At 38.3% G+C, this 24,882-nt stretch overlaps 1 protein-coding gene across 1 annotated transcript in view; it reads right to left on the bottom strand.

Moving 5' to 3' along the window:
* Positions 1-5,840: 5,840 nt before the first annotated feature.
* TRIO (trio Rho guanine nucleotide exchange factor) overlaps positions 5,841-24,882 on the bottom strand; it is a 749,917-nt gene continuing 730,875 nt past the window's right edge. Inside the window, exon 53 of the mRNA XM_084881640.1 lies at positions 5,841-5,851. The gene's annotated coding sequence lies outside the window, so the exon portion shown is untranslated. The remainder of the gene's footprint in view (positions 5,852-24,882) is intronic.

Below are 24,882 nucleotides of genomic sequence, written 5' to 3'. Positions count from 1 at the left end.
AAACGGGTTTCTGCAGGGGCAACAAGATGCTACTGCCACGCAACCTGCAGGAACAGACAGGCTTTGAGGAGTATGGTCAGAACCGCTGGTGTGCAACCAGCAAGGAAAACTTACTCCCGGAGTCTCTGTGGGCCATATACTTGGAGGGCTTTATGAACCCCAGCTCCTAGTCTGGCACCATTACAACACTCACTCTGCAAACTTTTGGGGAAAAGTATCTTGAAGTGTCAGTTTTACATTATCTGAAAAAGTACCCAGATAAATTTTTAAGGACCAGGATCTCCTATTTTCAAGACATCATACACTATCAATGGAATAGTATAAGAACAAAATGTTTAAAACAAAAGCTCAAAATGGAGAAGGAACTTTAAAAAAGAAAATAGTTAAACTAAAATTGGAGTATGATTTTTCTTCATTGGTTTTATGGAAAAAGAAAGCTCTCACACACATTCTCAAACTCCATGAATTGCCAGGTGTTATCAAAGATAAAATAGGTTTTAGGTAGCCAGGGTCACTCAAACACCTACACATTCTGGAGAATAAAAAATAAGGGAAAAGTCATCAATACATATAGATATGTATTCTTAATATATTATGTATGCCATTTCTTCTGAAGAAGTGGTGGTTTTATTATTAGAACTGATTCTTTACATTTTGCTAGATGCAATGAAATTCAACCATTCACAAGATTTTTGGAATAAAACTATATTATTGATTTTTAGTAAATAAGAGAAGCAATAAGTCATTTATATTTTTCCCACCTTTGTTGAAACACAAGGATGCATACCAACTTACAGTGGCTGGGCTCATGCTGCCTCTTTGTCCTGTTGGTCTCCTCTAGTCTCCTTTGAAGATTTCAAAACTGCTTATACCTACTCCACCTAGATAGAAAGATCACAGTGTTAACTGCAGACCTAAGTACTAGCCTCAGGCATTTTTGTTATCACCAATCACAAACGTCACATGTTAGGCCTCACGCAGTATACATGAAACCATAAAGGCTACTTAAGAGTCCTACGTCAATGGTTAATTTAAAAGCTAAATTAAACTGAAGAGTTAAAAGGCATTGCAAATATTAATCAAATTCATTCATTCATGGAGAAAAATTCATATTCATAGATTGGAAAATAGGAATGTTTCCATTATTCTTTTTCCTAAAATTGATTTATAGATATAATGAATGCATGGTATAATTTCACAAGCAGATTTTAAAATTTATATGGAAATGAAAAGAACCTAGAAGAGAAAAAAAAAACTATCTTGAAGGAAGAAAACATAGTTGCAGGAGATATACCCTGCTTGACTTATCATGAAGATATAATAATCAAGATAGAGTGATTTTGGCAAAAATAGATAAATATATCAATGGAATAGAATCCAGAATCCATGGGAAAATATATATGTAATAAATTTTCTGTCAAGAATAATGTGAATCTACTAAATGGGGGAAGAAAATCTTTTAAAAGAATAATTTTGGAATAATTAGGTAAATATATGTATACCATTGAAGCTGAAAATCGGCCTAAACTTTAAGCAATAACTTTAAAGCTCCTCAGAGAACACATCAGAAAATATCTTATGATGTTGGGATAGGCCAAGTGTGCTTAGGGATATAAAGCATGAACCATAATATTAAAAAAAGAAAAAAATTGGACTTCAAAATTTAATGCCTCTACACTTTAGGAAATACTAGGAAGATAACAAAAAGATCACATTCTGGGTGGAAAGTATATCTATCATCTATCTTACAGAGGACTTGTATCTAAAAATTATAAAGGATATCTACAAGTCAATAATAAAATATCAAATATAGATATAGAATATAGAATCTACATCCAACATAGATTCTAAGACACTATTTAAATAAATGCCACGTAAAACAGTGCTGCTGTTTTATGAAAGTGATGAAATGCTAAGCAGGCAACGAGCCAGCTGAAAATCTAGAAGGCTACTGTAGATATTTGAATGCCTGAAGTTATAGGTGCTTTTACTCAAGTATTTGTAAAGTGTGAATGATATCCCCAAGGATGTTAGGAATGTTACAGAGCAAATATTTAAAAAACGAACCACAATCTCTTCAAGCAAGATTCCAAATTAGCCAGGAATGACCGAGTAGAACAACTCTGAAAGGGAAACCGAGACACCTGTGGTCTAGGACCATCAATAGTTTAAAGTTTTACTGTGTGAAATCAGCCAAAACAAAGCTTCACTGAGGCTCATTTTCCTTTCATAAACCATGGAATTTGGACAGGAGAGCCCCTAACATTTCTTCCAAATAAAAATCCTATTATTTATTCATGCATTCATTTGTTTCATTTATTTATCAACCATTTGTCGGTGCCGACTATCTACATTTGCTATAGCAGAGGCGAATAAAATAAGCTCTATGCTGCTGAGCTCAATCCAGCAGAGAAACACAGATAAACAACTGGAGACATTTGTAAACTGCTAAAAGAATTCTGATTCGAGCATTGCCCAAGGAAGGGCTGAAAATTCTTGGTAGGTCCAGAAGCAGCAAATGGTCCCACGTGGGAGTGATGCGGGGTGTCTTAAATCTGCATAGTGTCACTCAAGGAACACTGACACATTATTAGAAACACAAAGATTTTCCAGGCAGCTTGTCTAAAGGATATGGAGGAGAGTTAGCTTGTCTAACTAAAAGAAAAAAATAAATACAGTCTTCCCTGCTGAAAGTAGCTATCACTCCCATTTCCTTCTCTTTTTGAAATGCAGAAGTTGGAGCTCAAGTAAGATAGAAATAAATTTTAAATAATAATGTTTTAAAAGGCATATGGTTGGATCTGAAATGACTTTCGTACAACTAAAACTGTTCTTTTATTCCTGTTTATGTTGGCAAACTCACAGTGATTTAAACTGGCAAAAAAAATTGGCAGTATAACATTTGGGACACCAACATAATAAATTGGCTGAATATTCAAGCAGGCCACTTACATCTATTCTGTTTTACAGCTGAACCATTTGAGCTATATTTTACAATATACAGTGTGTTTATTTACATATACTCCTTTTATGGAGTACCTTTGTATTCTCAGAACTGCTGCAGATAAACGCTTACTTAGGCATGCATTTTGGGATACTTTTTGGGAAGACATTCTCAATGTTCACACCACAGTCTTATAGTATCTTCAGAGTAGCTAATGGCCAAATATAGGAATAAAGATTCAGTACACTTATCAGTCAGAACATGGCCAGAAAAACAGAGATTATGCTAGGTATTTTAACCGAAAGGGGAGTAATACACAAAATTACAGTCTTACACAATTATTTCAAAGCCAAGGAAGGTAAACATAGCATCAGCCAATGAGAAAGTAGAAGAATCCCAATAAACCTGCACCAATGACCTATGCTTCATACAGCATTGCCGAAGGACACTGAAAACCACTGGCAAAACCCCTTAGCTGCCATCTGCAGATGCCCAGCTGGTCCTGGAGAACAATGGCTTCTCTCTCTCCTCCACTTCCAAAGCTTGCTCAAATGCCTCCCATTGGCAGAATTTAAAGCAAATCCCTATTGGCCAGGAAATCTGGTTAATGTGGCTTTCAAACTGTCAAGTGCCGTGTTACATGCTGGAGTTTAAAAGAATAGGGATTGTGATATATATATATATATATATATATATCAAGACAGAGTCTCTTGTTTGATTCTTCATATATATATATATATATATCAATAAAGTTCCAAACAACACTATTATGCTTTTGACTATGTCCCTCAATCTATGAAGATGTGCTCACACTCTCCTTTACAAGGCAATTTACAAAAACCCAAATATTACTGTATCCATTACTGAATATGAATTTTTTTCCAGCTCAATCACAGTCCCTATTTAATGTCCTGTAATTTGCAGACTACACTGTAAGTTTAAGTAGCATGAATATTTCTTACATAAACTAGAAGAGCAAGGAGAAAATTAATCTAATATAATATAAGCATAATACAGCAATGAAGAATATAAGCATGGTTACTATATTCCTTTATTCTGCAACTTATCACAAAGCTATAATTGCTTTAGAAATTTTTCTATGACCCATGCCATATTCACTTTGTCCACAGTGAGCATCTCAGGTGGATGTGCACTTTTGCCTGGCAGAACAACCCTAAGCTTCATTTCTGAGTGGTCGAAGCTATTAATAGTCATGCCTTTTCTAGGTAGCTGTGATATTTCTTAAACAACATCGAAAGAAAGCATTAAGAGGCACACTCACACAGTGCCCTGCGTTTTCTGCATACTGCTCTCTCCCTACTGGTGGCATCATCCATACTTCCCTTTACTGACCAGAAATAGTCACCCACCAGTATAGTATTTCCTTTCTTTGTTGTTAGTTCAGTGGCATTGAAAGTCCAATAAGGCTAAATTGCAATCTGAACTTCAAGGTCAATGCAGCTCCTATAGAAACTCTCTTTCTTGGGAACGAATATCTTGTTATCTAATATGAGAACAAGAAACATAACTTTTGAGGAAAGCTTATTAAGTGAAAAGATTGAGAAGAATTATGTCCATTTCCATTTCTTGTTTCTCAGACCTATGATATCCTATTGTAGGAGAAATTTACCATATTATGTACATAGACATAGGTATTTGATTTAGCTCCTGCTAGGTATTGTCTCCTAGCCAGCATAAAGCTAAATCTTCAGCAGGCTATTCAATTTTTCTATTAGGCTAGCTTCTATTATTATAAAACTAATTCTTTGGTTGCAGGTGGTGAATGCATTATTACCATGATCATAAAGTTACAATTAAATCTATAGAGGATGTTACAGAGAACACAGAGACTTATTCATAACAAGAAGAAGTATCTATTCACAGCACTACCCTTCCATGATAAATGAGGTCCAATGTAATCACCTGGCATCAGAGGGTTGGTAGTTGCTCTGGAAAATTATGCCATATCCAGGGGTTCAGTGTTGGTCTCTGCCATTGGCAGCTGGACACCCAGCAGTGATCATGACCAGATCACCCTTGGTAATGGAAGCCCATGATTTTAATTCTAGTCATAACCTCAATCCTATTGCCATGGTATTTAGTTCATGGGCATTGAGGTGGATGGGAAAGATGCTGATTGACATTCACAGTGAGTAACCTTTGATTAGCATGTTTATGGAAAACAAATATTTTCCTAAGCTCATGCCCTCTGAGAGCTCCATTCTTATACCTCCCTGTCTCCTATTCTACTGTATAATTTCATCCAAAACCCTGATCATCTGACCAAGTTGTTAGATACTACACATGAATTTGTATAAAACCTTGTTCTTAGTCACTCTCCTCTCATGCACAATAAAAGACAAGATGCTTGGAGTTCCTTTCACTGAAAGTATTTCTTTTCCTCGCTGCCTTCAGGGAGCTCCCTGGAGGAGCTACGAAGCTACAGCAGTCCAACTGTGACTAGTGCCAGCATATCTGAGGAACCAACATTCTCAGTCAATGGTAGAGGACACATGAGGCGGCAGCATGAGTTGAAGGAGAGGTAGAAATGCATTAGGAATGGTTTCATGAGTCACGTGCTCATTAAACTTATTAGCCTTCAGAACCTACTTAAGGCTGACCTTGTTTGTATGCCATAACCACCACGTGATGATAAGTGCTTCCATGCCAGCCCATAATTTTGTGCCTTTTGTGATTTGATATATCAAGTCAGTTTGATATATCAAACCAACCATTTTATAATCATGTGATCACATTCTGTCCCATGACCAGGCAATTAGTCCCTACATGGTCCCTGTAGCAAATCAGAAGTTGTTCTTTTTTTTATTGTTGATACTATTACAGATGTTCCCCATTTCCCCCCACATTGCCCACTTCCAATCTTCCTCATCCCAGCGTCAGTCCCAGCTCCACCTTTGGCTTTCACCACACTATTGTCTGTGTCCATGAGTTATTCATACATGTTCTTTGGTTAACCTTTGCATCTTCTTTCACCCACTTCCCTCTTTGCTCCTCCCCTCTTACGTTTGTCTATCTGTTCCATGTTTCCATGCCTCTGGTTCTATTTTGTTCATCAGTTATTTACTCATTAGATTCCACTTATAAGTAAGATCATATAGTATTTGTCTTTCTCTGACTGCTTTTCCAGGAGTTGTTTCTGAAAAGGAGAAAGTTATGTGCCAAAGAAAGCATGGCTTTGCTCTGAAACCACAGGGTCTTCACAGTGAAACTCTTGCTAATAACTCCATACACATTCCTATTTGCCCCATAGACGATACAAGCTCCATTGGATGTCCAGGTCATAAAGGCATAGTTGGCAGAGTGGCCTGGACAAGTAGTAGCCTTAAGGAATGCTTAGAAAATGGGTCAGAGCAGCACAATAGTGTAGGTTGCCTCCAAAATAAAACGGGGCTTTCAAGCAGTTCATTTCTTTCTTAGGAAGAGTGAGTTAAAGTTTGAGCAACTTGTTTTTCACACTGAATGTGATATGTGATATCTCAACCAGGCCAGAGCACAAGGCCACTAAAAAATTCACTGAGGTGGCATGTCACTGCATTTTAATGAGGTTATCCCTCATCATTCATCACACATGTGTCTCAGCAAGGCACCTACAGCACTGTCTACATCCTGCTCATCGGATTTTATTAATGTTCCGTGGAACAGTGACACAAGTTACTAAAAACTGACATCACTCCAAGATAAGTCGGAAAAGCTGTGTTTCTGTTTCTTTAAGGTGAAAGCAAACTGCCTCTGATGTTCTTTACTACTTACCAATGATAAAAAGATATTTTCTAGATCAACTAACTGAATACCAGAAATTGTTGTCATTATAGAAAATATCTACTTCAGTTTACAATAATCTACTCATTCACCAAGATCTGCCTCTCCCATGAGCCAATTAGTTGAATTAAATGAGGGATGTAATAGGACTCAACTGCCAGCATCTTTCATGCTTTGATGGTGATATTAATCTCTGCAAGCTCCCCTGTGTTGTTGTTTTTAGTTTACTCTTTGGTAGTGGTTCTGAGGCTTCCACTTTCCCTTTTTCCATAATAGCCCTATTTCCATAAGGGAATTCTGACAGTCCCTAACTATGTCTATGTCAAGCAGGCACACAGTCACAAGTGTCTTCAAATGCTACTCTAAGCTAATGTTTTGTCTCTGTGCTATGATCTACCTTTAACCCATTTTTCTATTTTCAATGAGATAATTAATACCACCTTCAAATCTAACTCAGTCAGATAACAATCTTCGATTCCCATCTATGAGTTTCTGTACCTGTATCAAACATTGGTACCAAATCCCATACCCAAGAGAATGAATCAGGAAATCAAAACCCACTGTTGATATGTGTAGAGGCTGCGTAGTCACTGTAAATAACAGGTCAGAGGACAGGAGTGAAAATCAGGAAGCTGCGATTAGCAAGGAGAGATCAGAGGTGCTGATCCCAGAAAACTGGCACGGGGTGAGGTGACATGCCTGCAGCACTACTCTCGGTGGTTCTGAGAAGTCACCACGGAGCCACTGGCAGCAGCCCATAGCCATTTGTCACTAGAATAGGAGCTTCTTCTCTTTTAGCCTCCAAAACTCACTACGAACATCTCAATGGCAGAATCTAAATTGGACCCTGATGACAAGGAAGTCTGGGGCTTCCCACCTGCCGCATGGAGAAGGGCTTAAAAGGCAGGGATGTACTGAGTTTCAACAGAGAGCATCTGACACAGTAACCATGAGAGAAAATAAAATCTCAAGAATTGGACTTCTTTTCAGAATGTCTCAAACCAGATAAACTAACCATAATAAAATACAAGTTCAATTCTACCAATTCTAGATGGATAGATTAGGATAACATTCTTAATCTTTAACTTTTATTTCCTCCTTTATAATTGGAGTTAATTATGATGAACTTTCTTAATTTTGTTGAGAGGATTGAATATACATATGGAGAACCTGAAACAGCCCTGGCTGGGTGGCTCAGTTGGTTGGAGTGTCATCCCACACACCAAATGGTTATGGGTTTGATTCCCAGTCAGAGCACATACCTAGGTTGCCTGTTTGGTCCCCAGTTGGAGCACATATGGGAGACAACTGGTTAATGTTTCTTTCTCACATTAACGTTTCTCTCTCCGCTCCTCTCTCTTAAAAATAAATGAACATATCCTTGGGTGAGGATTAAGAAAGAAATAAAGAAAGAAGGAAGGAAGGAAGGAAGGAAGGAAGGAAGGAAGGGAAGAAGAAAGGGGAATCTAAAACAAATGTAAACAATAATTGTTTAAAAATATAACATTTTTTTGTTTATATGAATGCTTTATATCTAACTGCATTTCTGTTCATATTACATTTTGTATCTTTAAAAAGGCACAATTTTAGGAATAACTACCAAAATAATATAGGCAGAAAAACAATGTGAAATAAGAAAACTCAAAGTACAATGAGATTAAACGTTATATCTGTAACAATGTATCTGAACTCAGGCCATCTGCCTTGCAGTTTCTTATCTTATTTACTATAGATTTGTGATGACATCAGCACTACATTGTTGTGCCTAGTTTATATACCTTCCTGATTAAAGTAAAATCATTAATTTTGAACGCTTTGCCTTAGAAAAATGATACCATATGGATCATGAAAACATGATTAATGTTTAGTTTTAAAGCCAGAAATTAAGTAATCATTAACTGTGATAATGCTAATTCAAGATGTAATATTTATTCCAATTCAAATCTCTTGAGGGATTTCTCCTTGAGTTAAATGGCAAGTCACGTCATATCTTCAGACTATGTTATTGAAATCAAGATTGAGAAGTAAAATTATATATTTTCTACCTCTATAAAGAAGGCTTTATCTGCTGTAAAATGGTGTGCTTTATTGGGAAACTTCCCATTTTATTACCCATCTGATAATCTAAATTAGTCATCATTGAGCTTCATATGATGAACTACATATTTTATAACTTTGTTCATTTCTTTCATGTGTTTAAAGTATTTCTAATGATAGTAGTAGTGTAGAATGAAAAACGAATGTATACGTATAACTAATTGCATAATAAATTTTTATGGCCATCTATTTAATTATTTCCTTTTCCTATTTTAAACTTATTATCTCTAGTTACATGTTCCAAACGTTGATTAGGGAAACTGTTTTTCAGTGCAAAGGATTTTTATTTTCTCAAAGGAAGGCAACAAGATACAAAATACATGTATTGTTTTCTGAAGGTAACATTTTAAATGGAAGGGGTGTTACTTAGTGATATATAAATTGCCCCTTATCATTCTGCTTCATAAATATATTTTCCAATGATATCAGACCAATCAGAATGTGTATTACAAACATTTCTATCAATACGAAATGCCAGATCAAGTTGTGCAGAGATAAAATATAACTATAATTGGTTTGTCCCAGGATCTACTATAAAATTAGAAGAGTGTGAGGCTAATATCTGACAGACAGAACTCTTCATGTTAACATAAAAGTCATCCCTAAGAAGATCAGAATATCTGTCCTTAAACAACATATGTAGAAAATTAGCTATATGGATATATCCTGAAATAAGGAAAGGATCACTGGTATTGGCAATGATTTTTCTAATGGTTCCAAGTTGATTGCATCTTGTTTTTCTCATTAGTCCAAATGTTCCAGAATTATAGATACCATTTGTTTTTACTTTGTAGAGAGCCATTTTTGAGCCAAAGTAGAGGTCATACACACTTGGGTCAATACATATTGTGCTTATCTCTAGCTTGTTACCTTATTAGTCTAAAATGAACAAAAAAGGCAGCCTCCAAGTTGGAGAAATGTGGTAATAATTATAAAATGGCCTTTTGAAGAGGTGTTTCAAAGAAGTGGCAATTCTATCCCATCACCTCCGTAACGATAGAGGTTGTCAAGGTCATCAACCCTGATTGCCACAACAGATAAGTTTGAGGACCTTAACACATAAAATCCAGTGCAAATCCAATGGCCCTTCCTGTCCCTGTGCCAAGTGCATCCTCCCAAGTAACGTGGCAAGGAAAGAAAGAGCTGGAGAATCTTGAGGAATTTATTGATGGGTCGGGCTTAGAAATGACTTATATTACTTCTATCCACATCCCAATGACCAGAATCAAATCCAACTACAAGTGAGGCTGAGAAATGTGGAGGAGCAGAGGGCCATTTGGAGATCCCTGTGACAGACAGAGCAAAGGTCAATCATTAATTACACAGTTCTCATGCCTAAGAATGAAATGTGGTTATAGCTAGGGTGAGCTCTCACTCATTCTTTCTCTGTCGCTGTATCTATCTGTATCATCTTTCTCTTTCAAGGAATCAAGTATCAGATAATGATAATGCTGTTTTTCTTTAGATTTACTCTTGGGAACTTTCATACTACTAAGCCTTTCTCTCACTCAGGAGGGGTAGATGAGTGGGACTCCTCAATTAACTTACAAACTACAATCAGCCACTATATGCAATTAGCAGATGTGCTGTGTTCATCTGCACAGTTGGCACCACTGCTGCCCTTATACTGGTAAGCCTAGCAGTAAAGCCGCTTTCAGCCTACCCAACTTCGTTTCTCCATGGCTGCTGAAAGGCTGTCCTTTCTTCATGACGCTTCTGTGCCAGGCAATGAAACTGAGCTGCAAGGAACTACCCAAAAAGAAAGAGAAAGATCATATATATAGATCATTAATCTTTTTATAAAAATCTGTTTAGAATAACTATACAAGTCTTTCTGTTTCTTTTCTTATTTTTATTTAAGGAGAAACCACTTTTGAATTTTTATTTGTTTATTTCAGACCTAAAGACGTTGAGATATAAAAAAGAGGTAGTGGGCTTAACCACCCCTGGAAAGGAGTAAGAAATCACTCAGTCTTCCTTACTAGAGTGCTAGAGAACAGAGTTGGAACTCAGTAAATGGCTTTTACTTGAATGGAGCTGTTGGGATTACTAGATCATTAATGATACAGAGCAACTTCCGTTTTCTTTCCCTCTTGCCCATATTTTATACAGGGGAGAATTAAAGAAGGATGTTCATTCCAACAAGATACATATACAGTATATATCACACATATTTTAAAATAAAATGGAAGAGGGGAGTCAGTTCCTTTTTCACCATTCAGAGATTTTTGAAAGTATAATGTTTCATATGATAATGAATAACTGAATTGATCCCAAGTGGAATTAAAATGGTTTAGATTTCAAGGAGACTAAGTGGTCCTCAAATTATTTTTCTTCTGGTTCTGTCAATCAACTGAAATCCAATGTATCCTTCCATAGTTAATTTTTAAAATTAAGATAATAAGCAAGTGTAGATTCAGAAGTTATCTTAAACTTCTCCCTCTTTCTAATCCTGTTACCTAATAGTTGCCAGATCCTGTAAATCCTACTCCTTAATATCTCTTAAGCCTTTTCCCATTGTCACTGCCTTATCTCAGAATCTTCTTATCTCAGTTTACTTCTGACTCTTCTTTCTGAATTTAGTTTCATTTGTGCTATTTTCAGCCTCAAATCTATAGTAATTTTTCTTGAATAAGAATTAACCACAACACTCTTCTGCATAAGATTTCCCAGTGTCTCCAAGGAACCTGTGAGGTAAGTCCCCTGATAAGATGAGTCAGAAGAGATTCTTTTAGCCCCAGACAGTGGTGTCAGCTGAGGCTCTGTGGGCAGGAAAAGCACAAACAAAATTGTTATGGCACATGAAATACTAGGGGGGGCAGAGGGGGGGGACTCGAAATGTCCCCAAACAGTAAAATAGTTAAATAAGATGTACATCCCAAAGATGGGATATTAAGCTGCTATTAAAAATTACTTTGAAGATATATATTTAATATCTATGGAAATAGTCTTTAACATAATTTTATGAGGAAAAAAATCAAGTTGTTACTTCAAATTATTTCTAAATTGAATTTATGAGTTTGACAGCACACAAATTGGAAATAGGTTATAGGTTTTAGGAAAAGGGAGAAATTTTCTGAATTGAGCAGCTAGGTCATTAGGAGTGTCATTTTGTTGAGAAAGAAAAAAGAGAAGAGTACGTTTCTAAGGAAAATGTTAATTTCCATTACAGAAACACTGACATTTTAAAAAACATTTTGAAGTAGGTCACAGAGAGATCATAACCACAATATTTCCCTTTAAAGCAATTGTGTCATTCAAAGGGCTAAAGCCACTAGCATCTTTTAGTTACAGAAGCTGGGCAGAGTTCAGGTTGCCTAACCCTGGCTGTCTGGATCCCAGTCACTTTCCCTAGGTCAAGTCCAAGTTCTGCAGCTTCTTAGCTTCTTAACCTTGGGCTACTTCCACTTCATTAAACAGCCTGCACCTTACTATCTTCATCTATACAGGCAGATGATAATAGTGTCTACTCAGAGAATTGTTGCTGTGGAGTGAACATTTTTCAATGCGTGATTATCGCCCTTGGGGTCATTTGGCAATGTCTGGATACAATTTTGCTTGTCACAAATGGGGTGAAGTATGCTACTGGGAGTTAGTGGGTAGAGGCCAGGGCTGCTGCTCAACATCTGGCAAAGTACAGCATAGTCTCCCCCACTCCATTCAATATCATCAGAGCCAAGGCTGAGAAATCCTGGCTTAGGCAGAAGCTGCCATATAATAAGCTCAAATAATGAGTTATTATTAGTCTGTTCTCAGCCCATGTACTTCCTTACTAGAGTGACTTTTTTTCCGCTGCTGACATTATTAAAACAGAATTCTTATAATGTGAGTGTGCTCTCTGAAATTCTCCCCTGTCTGCATGTACAGTATACTCACTCACTGCCAACTCCCAGGGAGAAAACACAAAAATCCCATCCTGTCACTATGTCCAGGATTGATGGGTAACATGCTATCTGACCCATCCGTCCTACCCAGATATGGCACTGATTGGTATGCCTCCACCTGCCACATGTCCCAAACCTGAAGTCCAACTTAGAGCTCCTAAAACTATCTGTGAGGAAGGACTAGTTTAGCATGCTTGCTTGTCAGTTTTTCCTCCTAATACACCATGCACTGAAAATTCAAAAATTTAATTTAAATACAGGGCTGAAAAAAATTAAAAAAGAAAAAGACATGCAAAATACAACTCCTGGTCTTTTATATTAGATTCAAAAATTGCAGTATTAAATTTCAGTAGATAAAATAATAATAAACTTAGCACAAAGAAACCAAAAAGTTTACAAAGTTATAGTCATTGCTCATTGAAAGTATATACATAGGAGATTAATACTGATAATTATACGGAGTATAAATAAAACAGTGATTCCTACATTAAACATTTTTATGTAAACTTTTAACGAACACTATACATATCAACATGTAAAGCTTTAAATGTAAAAAATGAGCTGTTTTCTAGTTTGTTAATTTAAACAATCTAGGTTGGATTGATAGCAACACCTCTCAGGGCATAATGTGCATCTAAACTATTAATACAATTTGTTTCTATAATCCTCATAACGGGGGAATTATTTTCACAGTATATTTGATGGGAACTAAAATCCTTTTTTTTCTTCTTGGCTTAAAGTCTGGAAGTAGAATTCAAGGTGTTAGCAGTTTTATTTCCTTCTGATGACTCTGAGAATCTGTCCCGTGACTCTCCGAGCTCCTGGCAGTCTCGGATGTTCCTTGGCCTATAGATGGCATTCTCCCAGTGTCTTCCCATCTTATTCCTTCTGTATGCATTTGTCTCTAGGTCCAAACTTCCCCTTTTTATTAGGACACCACTCACATTGGACCAGGGCCCACCCTACTGACCTCAATGTAACTTGATTACCTAGGTAAAGACTATTTCCAAATAAGGTTGCATTCTGAAATACTGGGGGACTTCAACATAATTTGGGGGGAGAAAACAGAATTTAACCCATAACAACGTCTATCCTCAACTCCCCATATTCCAGCCATGCTTCCCTCTTACCTTTCTGAACACCACACAACAGATCCCTGGAGGTCAGCTGCCTCTCAGGCATCTTGGCTTCCAACAACCACTTCCCCTCACTGCTCTCTAGAAAGATCCCAGGGTTCCCACATGTCCCTGCCCCGAGGACTCACCTCTGCAGCCTCTGGGAGTCCCTTCCTCAGTCATTCCCAGCACTGTACTCCACCTTCTTTAAGCTGCCTAGAGAGGAAGATGGATGGCTCCTAGAATCCCAAAGCCAGAAATCTTTCCTCAAGGTACCTCATACACTCAAGGCCAAGGCCTATTTCTCTGTTGCCTTGGGCTATACACCAAATTCTGCCCCACTCTCCCAGCAGAACTAGGCCTATCTAATTTTGGGGTTACAGTATCTGGCATCAATTTTTCTCTTTAGATTCACCGAAAGCAGAAAAGATCTTAAAGCATCTTCAATAAACTAAAAATATTCATTTTTTACTTTAATTAATTCTAAATGAAACAACTAATGAATTTTCAACAGTCATTTTCAATTCTTCACCAGTAGCCAGTTGCAATAATTTATCCATTAAAATTATAGTCAATTTTAAGTTATCATTTGATAAAAGATATGGAATATATATATATATATATATATATATATATATATATATATATATATATAATTTTCATAGGAAGCAAAATTCAAAATGTTCCATCATTCAGGCTATTCTCAACATGTGGCCTCCAAAGGATAGAGAAAAAAGACAAAAATTGTGCAGAGAATTATGGGCCAGAACTGCAAAGCTGTATACCAATTGGCCACACTCTACTGATGAGACTGAACTCCAAGACCATCTAAGTAAACACAGTTAGAAACTCTGTTATTCACACCCACCATTATAAGTAACCTCATCAGAGGAAGATCCAGATGCTCTGGAGTCGCCTATAGGGAGACCAGTAATCCAAATCAAAACGAGATGACAGGAAAGGCTTGAGGAGGTCACATCTGCAAGAATTAGCTGCTGGTTGTAAAATTGGATGTTTGAGTCCCCCGTACCCCAGATTTGTATTTTGAAACCTTAACCACAAATGTGAGGGTATCATTAAGAGGTAGGGCCTTTGAGAGGTGATTAGGATTAGGTGAGGACATGAGAGTAGTCCTCTGCTGGGATTAGTGCCCTTCTAAGAAGAGGGGAAGAGGCCAGAGGCCTTCCTCTCTCTGCCATGTAAGGACACAGTGAGAAGGTACTGTCCACAAGCTAGAAAGAAGGTTCTCACCAGGAACAGAATCAATGCTACATTAATCTTGGACTTCCAGTCTCCAAATCTATATGTCCCCAAGCTTTGTGATTCCATTTCAACAGTCACAAATGTCCTCTAAGAATCAAATGGGGGGAGGGGGGGAGAGATGTATTTAAGAGTTCTCAAGATGTAGAAGGTATAAAAATAGGATTATTTTTTAAATGGTATGAACTATAACATCCCATGTGCAATCAACATCATTCTTGTTGCGCCACAAGGCAACTGTAAAACTGGACAACCAATTGCTTTATCCTCAAATTAAGTACATTTCCATGGCAGAATATTCACATATCCGGGTCAAGTATCATAAAGTCAGTGTCCTTATTGGGGAGCCTAAACCTGCAGAAAGAATTGGGGCACTTATCTTTTATCTGAGATGTTATGGAACTTTGCAGGGTACAAATCTTTAAGCTGCCTCTGGTAAGAGTTACTTGGCAGCTTTTTCTCAAAGAGGTAAGAGCTGAACATAAACCGTTCAAGATAAGTGTGTGCCTGTCAATCCTTTTGGAACGTGGTGAATGGTGTTAATAAGCCTAAACTCCATTTGACATTTGTTGCTTTTTCATTTCACCAAAGTTTCTGTTAGATTTCTCTTCTAGCACTATTTTCAACTCCACAAACCATTTTCTTTTAAGTGAATTTGTAAAAAGGAGAAAATCTTGCAAGGTAGATTTCAACTAGACATAGCTAACACTTTAATTCTTTTTTTCTATTAGAAATAAAAAATATTTTACTCAAAATCTCAAGTTTTTTGGAATTGCTAATATTTTGGTTGCCACACTAAAATTAAATTAATCAAGAAGTGAATAATGGGTTGAGGAGTTTCTCAATAACTGACTTCTCAGTAATGCATAGATTCAATCTTAAGAATTTTCATTTTCAGGCTCATTTTCTTTGTGTCGCAATAAAACAGCAAGATGTGTTTAACCACATAGAGATAATGAAATCTTTTTACGGTTTAAGATTTGGGCTTAGATCATGATTTCCCAGTAATTCACTTTAAAGTTGATTTACAAAAGGTTGTATTTGAATGGGTTGAGATATTAAATATTTAGCAAACTCTATTTATGTTTCAGATTATATCCATGAACTTATATGAAATATAGCATCCCCAGAGAAAACTCTGCAAAAGATAGCGCTCATATTTTTATGTTTTTTACTGTACACACCAGAATTTTAATTCTAATATATAGAATCTATCAAGATCAGGAATATTTTTATTAGTGATACCATAAAGGTTGCCTAAACCTAGAACTTCATGCACAATGTGATCCACTGAAAACTTACATTCTGCGAAAACCATAATCAGTTTATTCAAGTGTTGCGACATGCTGACCTTTACAGATATTGACCAATGTATTATTGACTACTGATTTTTTCTTTTCCCCTCAGCCCCTCTTATGTTAAACAGGAAGACCTTCTGCACACAGGCCTCTCAGAATGGGAGCTGGAGCTGGAAGCAGGGGAATCAGACCAGCCATTCCAGGTTTCAGAAGCTCCATGTTCAGGGAAAAGGCGTAAACAGTAGGTTTAAGAGAGTGTCTGTTGAAGCATGTCTTCTGCTCTGTGTTCTTCCTCTTTCCTTACTATAAACTAAGAAAAAGAAAAAAATCTTTCTAATCCTCGGGGTCAGAAAAGACCCAGAGGGACAGCACTGAGATTGGGTGTCTAGTGAAGGGTATGGGCCCTGTCATTCACCCTACTCCCCGGTTATCAGAAGCAGAGTGCCTCATTTGACCATTTCCAGAGAGATCTAAGGAGCTGGCAAGACCCCAAGGTAATAATGGCTATAAGGTCATCTAAGCAGATGGGATCCTAGAAAGCACAGGGTACCCTTGGCCCATAATGGAGCATGAACAGCTGAAAACCCCCCAAGGGGTTCCTGGGGGTAACCTCAGATGAGGTCCAGTGTGGTAGCATGCACAGAAATGGCTCTGCAATAGCAGAGAGAAGGGGCTTTGAGTTGGACTTTAGGGATGAGTCAGTTGGACTCATCCCTTTGAGTTGGACTCATCCCTTTGAGTTGGACTTGAGGGATGAGTCAGTAGTGCCCTTGGATGGACCTCAATGGACCAGATGGAGCAGTAGGGCCAGGCAATGCTTAGACAGCCAGATAAGTGGCAAACCAGCTCCTTCCTTCCATCTAGTGCCGAGCACAACACAGTTTACTCATTATGTAAACACACATTTGGAGGAAAAGAGGTAGAAATGGTGGGATAAACTTGAATTGCCTGAGATTAAATGTCTACTATCTGATGGAATGGGGGCTCCAAGTTGAATTAAATTCAACTGTTAAAAAATGGAGGTATATGTCGAAACCGGTTTGGCTCAGTGGACCTGCAGACTGAAAGGTCTCGGGTTCAATTCAGGTCAAGGGCATGTATCTTGGTTGTGGGCACATCCCCAGTGGGGGGTGTGCAGGAGGCAGCTGATTGATGTTTCTCTCTCATCAATGTTTCTAATTCTCTATCCCTCTCCCTTACTCTCTATAAAAAATCAATAAAATATATATATTTTAAAATGGATGTATATCATAGAACACTTGAATTTGTGATCTTAAATTTATACCTAGTTACTTAAAAATATATCTTAAGTCTTCTGAAATCAGTCTATAGTCTATCTTTATGGTAGAGCCTAGCATGACTTTCATTAGGCCTAGAGAAATCATGTTGGTTGAATCTGGATCCTATTCAAAGTTCCCTAGGTGTTCTTGGCATACATGAGATGGTATGAGATGTCCATATCTAGCCTTTGAGCCTGTGTTACTAATTCTTAGTATCTATACCCTTATATCTATATGCTCAAAGTACATCATTGGGCTGAAGTTTTGCCAATTGATTCAGTGGAAGGCTTTGCTTTCATCCAAAATGCAATGCAAGATTCTAGTTCTGGCAGTGTTTCCTCGCTGCATTTCTCTCTGATCTCAGGCTTCTGTGTCTGCCAGCAGCTTCATTCAGTCTCTTTGTGGGAACCAGTGCACTATCCCTCTCTGGCAGCTGTGCTCTCTCTGTAGGATCATCAGTCTTCTGCAGGCTGTGGTGATAGTATGGATTTTTAAACTCTTTTGGCAGAAAGAATCACTTCCTTCCCAGAGAAAGATGAAAGTGAACCCCACCCTGTGCAGAAACATGGACACCATGACACTTCCTGCACAGCATGGTTCAGCTCCCACCACGCCGCCATGTGCATTCAGAACTTAACGGCCTCTGCTCTCCTTGACCTGGACCATATGAGCTGCATCCACTTCTCAGCTGATGTCACATCTATTCAAGTAAAAGCTGTATTTGACTATTGAGCTCTACAGCTTTAAAAGTTTAGATTGGTTACTGTATTTCCTACTATTATCTGCAAACATTTTAATATACTAGTAAGACACCCTCAGTAATTGAAACATGTGTACCATACATTAAAAAATAACCACCATGGCCCTAACCAGTTTGGCTCAGTGGATAGAGCATCGGCCTGTGGACTGAAAGGTCCTAGGATCAATTCCAGTCAAGGGCATGTACCTTGGTTGTGGCACATCCCCAGTAGAAGGTGTGCAGAAGCAGCTGATTGATGTTTCTCTCCCATTGATGTTTCTAACTCTCTATCCCTCTCCCTTCCTCTCTGTAAAAAATAAAAATAAAAAAATAACCATCATTAAATCTCTGAAATCATTCAGTGTGGCTATAGTATAGGGGGGGGGGAGTGTTATGTGATAGTCACCGATTATTGGAATGCAAAGGAAAACGCCTATATTCCTGATTCCTTTCTGTGACATGACTTTAAGTCAATACAAGGTAAGGAAGCAGTGCAGAATCTTCTGTGGTCTCCATATGCAGATAAGGTCTTTGCCAAAGCTTAAATAATCAAAGGAAACTGAACTTGTGGGTGTGAAAAAAGTCCTAGGGAGAAATAAGGACATCTAAGCCTTGTGCCAGAGCTGCCCAGGTAGACATTTCCTTCTACTGCTGCTTTTACATGTCCACAGCCCATGAGGATTTGGGAGTTATCACTAGATGGTTTCACTTATTTGGAAAATATATCCCATTCCACTTTCTTATTCATCCGCCCACTGCTCTTAATTGTCACAATGCCTGGTACATTGGAAGAGCTCAATAGCAGTGTGGAAATATGATTGAACTGGGACTTTTAGTAGAGATTGCCCCTCCCTTCGAGGTCTCAGCTAGGAGCTTGTGGGGAGCATGAAGACCCTTCTCCCAGACTACTAGCTCTCTTTACTCAGAGAGCATGCACTCTGGCAGAGGGGAGAACCCCAGATATGAGAGATTTGACCTTTGACCAAGGATATAATGTGTCTCTCTGATGATAAGAGCACCCTTCACTGCTGGATGGCAGATGTGCCCCACCTCATTCCTTAGTGAGATCTCTTGATGATCTTGGAGGACCAGGAAGACAGCCTGGTGACCCTAAATAGAAAATGAGAAAGGAGCACAAACAGCTGGTTTCCACTGACAGTAGTCCCACCGTTTACATTCAGTTTGTTTCTGACACTTCCCAGTTGGAAGCAGATGACAATAAAATGGGCTGTACGTTTTTAACTAAAGCTCAGTCCAGAGGCAGCCAGGCAGACAGTTTCTGGAGTCATAAACCCGAAAGAAATGTAGCACGGAGACAATAATACCTACCAAACAGTTCTCAGAGAACATGAGATTCCATGTCAGGGAACATTATTTGTCTCTGCTACAGGTCCAGTTTACTTTGAAGATTTGGTCCAACCTAGGGATCAGGGCTGAATTGGTCTGAGCCCCAGAAGGGAAACTGGATGCAGCTACAGTTTTCTTCCTTATCCCATGGGTGCTTTTGCCTCTGATCCAAGTAGATAATAAGTTGTTGTATATAAAAGGCATCAGTTCATTAACTTACTGGGTTAGGACTGGGATATATAGTATATTGGGGGAGGTGGCACACTATCAACTTAAGGCAAGTGCTGCATTTGCCTCACCCTGGTCTCAGCCCCACCACAAAGATATGTGCCCTAATGCCTTCTCATCATTAGAAAGTCACAGCTGGTCCTTCCAGGTAGTGTGGAATGAATTAATGAATGGGACAATGAAAAGAGGGAACCGCACACACAAAAACAGGGGGGATGCCCTGTAGCCCATTCCATCCTTTCAGAGAGAGTATGGCAAGGAAAAGAGAAATGTCATTTCTCTGCGCTGAAGTTTCACATGAAAATAAGTTGTAGAGAAGTCACTAATCTTCTGTCATTACAATAACCTGCCTTTTGCGTTTTGTTCACATAATTTTGTCCCTTGACTTGTTTTCTTTCAATATTTACTTTATACATAAATACACAAAACTATTGATTTTTTTAAAAGCACAGCTGCTTGGCTGTTGTAAATCGAAATTCTTAGAGCATGATCTTCTTCCTATAATCATGGGAAAGAGCAAGCTACTTTAAAAACTCACATCCCACCACACTTCTTGACGCCATATGGAGGTTTTATTCATGCAAATAGAAGCTTGGTTTTCTCCCAATTTCCCACACGGCACTCATTAGCTCTGAGATCTTTGCCCCTAAGTAGAACCTGTTAGGCTGATCCCTTCTGATAAAGTCTCCCCCCTCAACTTGCCTTGACTTCTAAATGTGTACATCCCTCATTGCCACCACATTGGCATCAGGGAGCTGCAACATGTGGAAAAAGGTCTGCAATCAGTTCTGATGAACAACTTACATTTTTTAGCTAACATATAATTTCAGATGAATCTACATGTGAGTTTCTATAACGTTAGACAAATTATGAGTATTATTTCAAAAAGTATGTACGAATTCAGGGTGTTTGGGTAAGCTTTTCATATTTACTACATTTAAAACCTGGCATTACGTGAGCAAATTATTTGCAGATTGTTAGACAGGATGAATATTCTGACATCATATGGAGACTAGTTATAAACCACAGCAATTTCCACACAGTTGATCATGTGTAAGATAAACAATGTAACTTAAGTGAATTATTACTTTTCCATTATTTCCATGGTATATTATATTTAATGTTTAAATTGAGAGAAGCAGTTTTGAGAGATCCTCTTATACACATCTTACTATTCACTACTCAGGGGTAATTATTTGGCTTTTTATTTTGTGACTTCAATACAAATCATGTTTTCCTTTTCCTTTGTGCCAACTGATATTTAGAGAAAAGAGTTAAATAACAGAATATTAAGTAAACAGACACTTTTGCTCATGTAAAGTGAATCTTAGAGAATGTATCACTAGGAAAAATGGTGTAAAATAGAGGGCATGTGAGAATGGGTGCATGGTGGACAATAGTTGTGAACAAACAAACAAAAAAGGATTCTATGGAAAGAAACCTCACAGGTAATCTGGTCATAAATTCCTGATTGGGCAAGTCATGATGGATAGTGATGCCCCAGGTTTATCATTGCCTTAAGCAAGCTCTGACCATTGTTTCTGGGCCTCTGTGTTCACACCCCTTTGAAATGAGCCATACCCTCCCTCAAAGGAGCGCATAATATTGTTAATCCAATGTCATCCTTGCTTTTTTCAACTGCCATGTAAACTTTCTCAACTGCAAATGCATAAAAGAAGTTGCCAAACTTATTCTCCAGAGCATTTGAGATTTTGCTCCCCAGCATATGCCGTCAGTTTGGCTCACATAAACTTATAAAAATCTCTACAGGTTTGCACATTTCTTACATCAACACAGTTATAGAAAAATGAGAATTCTGATTGCATGTGTCATCTTTCATTCGAATGGCACTCTCAACCTACCTCCTCATGTGACCATGGGTGGGAGGAGAGGGGATCAGTGAATATTGGAAGAGCCTTGAAGGGACATCATAACAAGCACTAACTACTGAACTACCAAGTTATCCTCCGAACCAATTCTCCTTCGCCAGCTTCTGTGCTACATTCTAGCCTGCACTCGGTTGTTTTAATACCAACTTCACTGCTCTCTACTGCATTAATCCCTCACTCAGTCCTCTCACACGGCCAGAAAATTTTTCCAAAAATACAAAGCTGACATGTCATGCCACTGATCAAAAGTTTCAATAGCTCCTACAAAATAAATTTCTAATTCTAGAGCAGGACTCACAAGACCATTTGTAACCACACAGTCCATGGGTCTGTGCTGCCAGTTACTACTTGAACCAGTTAAGCAGAGACAGGGTTGAATCATATGAACGTTTCAATCTAGTTGTTCCAATACTGCCGGCAGCAGGTCATCCACAAAAATATGCTCTGCACCCCACCATAAGCCAGCTGCAAATATTGGGTAGAAGAAAAAGATTACATGGGGAAGTAAGCCAAAGGGTATGACAAATGGGCATTTTACAGAGACTTGCAAAGGCCTGGGGGTAGCACAGGCTGGGGGTCTTCAAAGGACAGGCAATATGAAAAGGGCTGGCAGCTCTGGTTTCTGCAACAAGGTTGTTAATCTTTCCCTGGTAATAGGCAGCTCCTTGATGGGGAGAATGGGCCACATTTCCAGGTTGAGCTCCCAGGTCCCATGTGCAACTCCCAGGCAGGTTAGAATGTGCCTTCTATAATTAGAACAAAGCAATCATAGGTAACAAAGCATGATTAATATTTCTTACCATTATAGCCAGTCCCAATATTGTATTTCTGGCCCTAACACGTTCATGATCTGACTCAGTCTGTCTTTCCAATCAATCTATCACTTACTCCACTGGATATATTGAATAGTCAACCTCTCAAGAGTAGAGGGGAACCATAATGGTTTGGAAGTAGTGATGAGAAGTGAGAAGAAAAAAAACACACAAAACTCTCCAAACCCTCAGCAGGAGAATAGCAGCATGCACATAAGTGCTTCAGGTGAGTTGAGGGGTATCTGCATCCAGTAGGGGCAGGTTTGAAATTTTCCCTCACAAATATTTAAGCCTTTCAGAGACTTATCCCATACTTTAATATCATACAAATGTTTTATTGATTTTCTTGACTATATATTTTTTAATCAAGCAATGCTCGAAGAGTTTGGAGTCACACTTTATTCACTGGTGGGCTTAGAGAAAATGAATTCAGATTCTAAACAAGGCTACAAGCTGAACTTCCCTTTTTATTTAAGAGCCAGCCCTATGTGCGCTTAGTGGTTATCTCCCAACTGGCCTTGAAAACAACACAATTCTATCCAATTAAAAAATGCACCTAGCATGGCATTGAGAGTATAAGCATATCTAGTCTCTGACTTACAAGGTCAGACAGCTAAGTTTATTTTTCTCATTATTCAAGCAGGCTAAAGCTGGCTAGAAAGCAAAGTTATTTTTTAGAATAAGAAACCATCTAAAAAAAATAGCAGAGAATTCCAATTAGTAGTTTTACAAAATAGGGATTAGCCTTCTCAAAAATGATCTTCACTAGGGAACAAAAAGTCAATATTGATTGAGCTTCTGTAAATTGAAGGTCCTGATATGGGGACTGAGATGAACTGAAGTATAGCCCCTATACTTAAGGAGTTCACAGTCAGGGCCTTTATAAGCTTTGGATTTTTCATGAGAAATTAACATATTGCAGGAAATTGTGGCTCAATACCTCTTGTCATTCTCATATAACCAAAATCCTTTCCAAGACAATAGAGAGATTGAATATGATGAAAAGAAAGATGTCCTGTAGAGAAAGTTTAATGAATAAGGCCTGGGAAGCAGAGGACAGGCAAGGCTGGAGGTTTCTGGTGCATGGATGAAAGTCAAGGGCATGCAGCAGGCAATCAGTGTTGGTCTCAGCAAGAAGGTCCTGGCAGGCAGTATGCATTGTCATTTTTATCTATTGGAGGAAAAATCTTTTCTCTACTCTTTAAGATTCTTTAAGCTGGTCTAATAATTAAATCTGCATGAGACAGATTAACAAGAAAAAATGACCCAATTTAATTATATACGTACATAGGAGAACTCCACATACATGGAAGGCATACACAAAAGGCATAGGGGCAGAAAGTTAAAATGAAGTATATGTGTCATTCTGAGCTAAGGATGGGTTAAGGCAGCTTAGGGCTACTCTTAGGAGATGAGGAACAAGTTAAAAGCTTTCACTGGAGTCTTCCAGCTCTCCAGGCATATTCTTAATTTTGTTCTTATGTAGTGCAATAAGAAGTCAGATATTGTTGTCAGTTGTCAACTAATGATATGTAATAAGCTACCCCCAATGTCAGTGACTTCTCACACAGCATTTACTCTTCTTGATCCCAGACCTGAGGATTGGCTGAAGTGGCTTTGGGCAGAAGTTCATCTGGGTTGGCCTCAGGTCAGGTTCATATCTTCCCATTTGTCTCATTCTGAGAACCAAGTTGAACAATCAGTAGCTAGTGGGGACAAGCTCTTCTAACAGTGATCTTTGGGATGCAGAACTAAGAAAAACTGCCCAACTCGTTAATATCACATTTGCTCACATTCCATTGACCAAAGCAAGACAAGGTCAGGGGGTAGAAAACCCACCCATGGAAGGGTGTAATGCAAGTGCCTGACATTAAGATTTTTTATTGTAATATGTATGATGTTAAGCTTTTGATTGGTGAGGCATCTATTTTTAAAGACTTATTACACAGCATTCAGTAAAACAACTAGTAGATAAGAAACCAGGCTGTCCCACCCATAAAGTTCCCCTTTTAGAAAGGCCTGGGTAATCTAGATAACTGACCACTTGTATGACCCCACTTTTCCCTTGCTGTGTCTTAGTTCTTGCTCTTGTGTTTTCAATTTGCCAATACAGAGGGAACTCATGAAAACCTAGCCCCAGGTCCTTGCTCCCTCTCTCTCTCCCATTCACTTACTGTGTAGCCCTTGAATGTGTTGTGTACTCTCCAGA

Source organism: Pipistrellus hanaki (genome assembly GCF_964339955.1).
Source record: "Pipistrellus hanaki genome assembly, chromosome: 4".
In the NCBI taxonomy this organism is placed as follows: domain Eukaryota; kingdom Metazoa; phylum Chordata; class Mammalia; order Chiroptera; family Vespertilionidae; genus Pipistrellus; species Pipistrellus hanaki.
The sequence above is the reverse complement of the archived record's forward strand: the minus strand, read 5'-3'. Positions and strand labels throughout refer to the sequence as shown.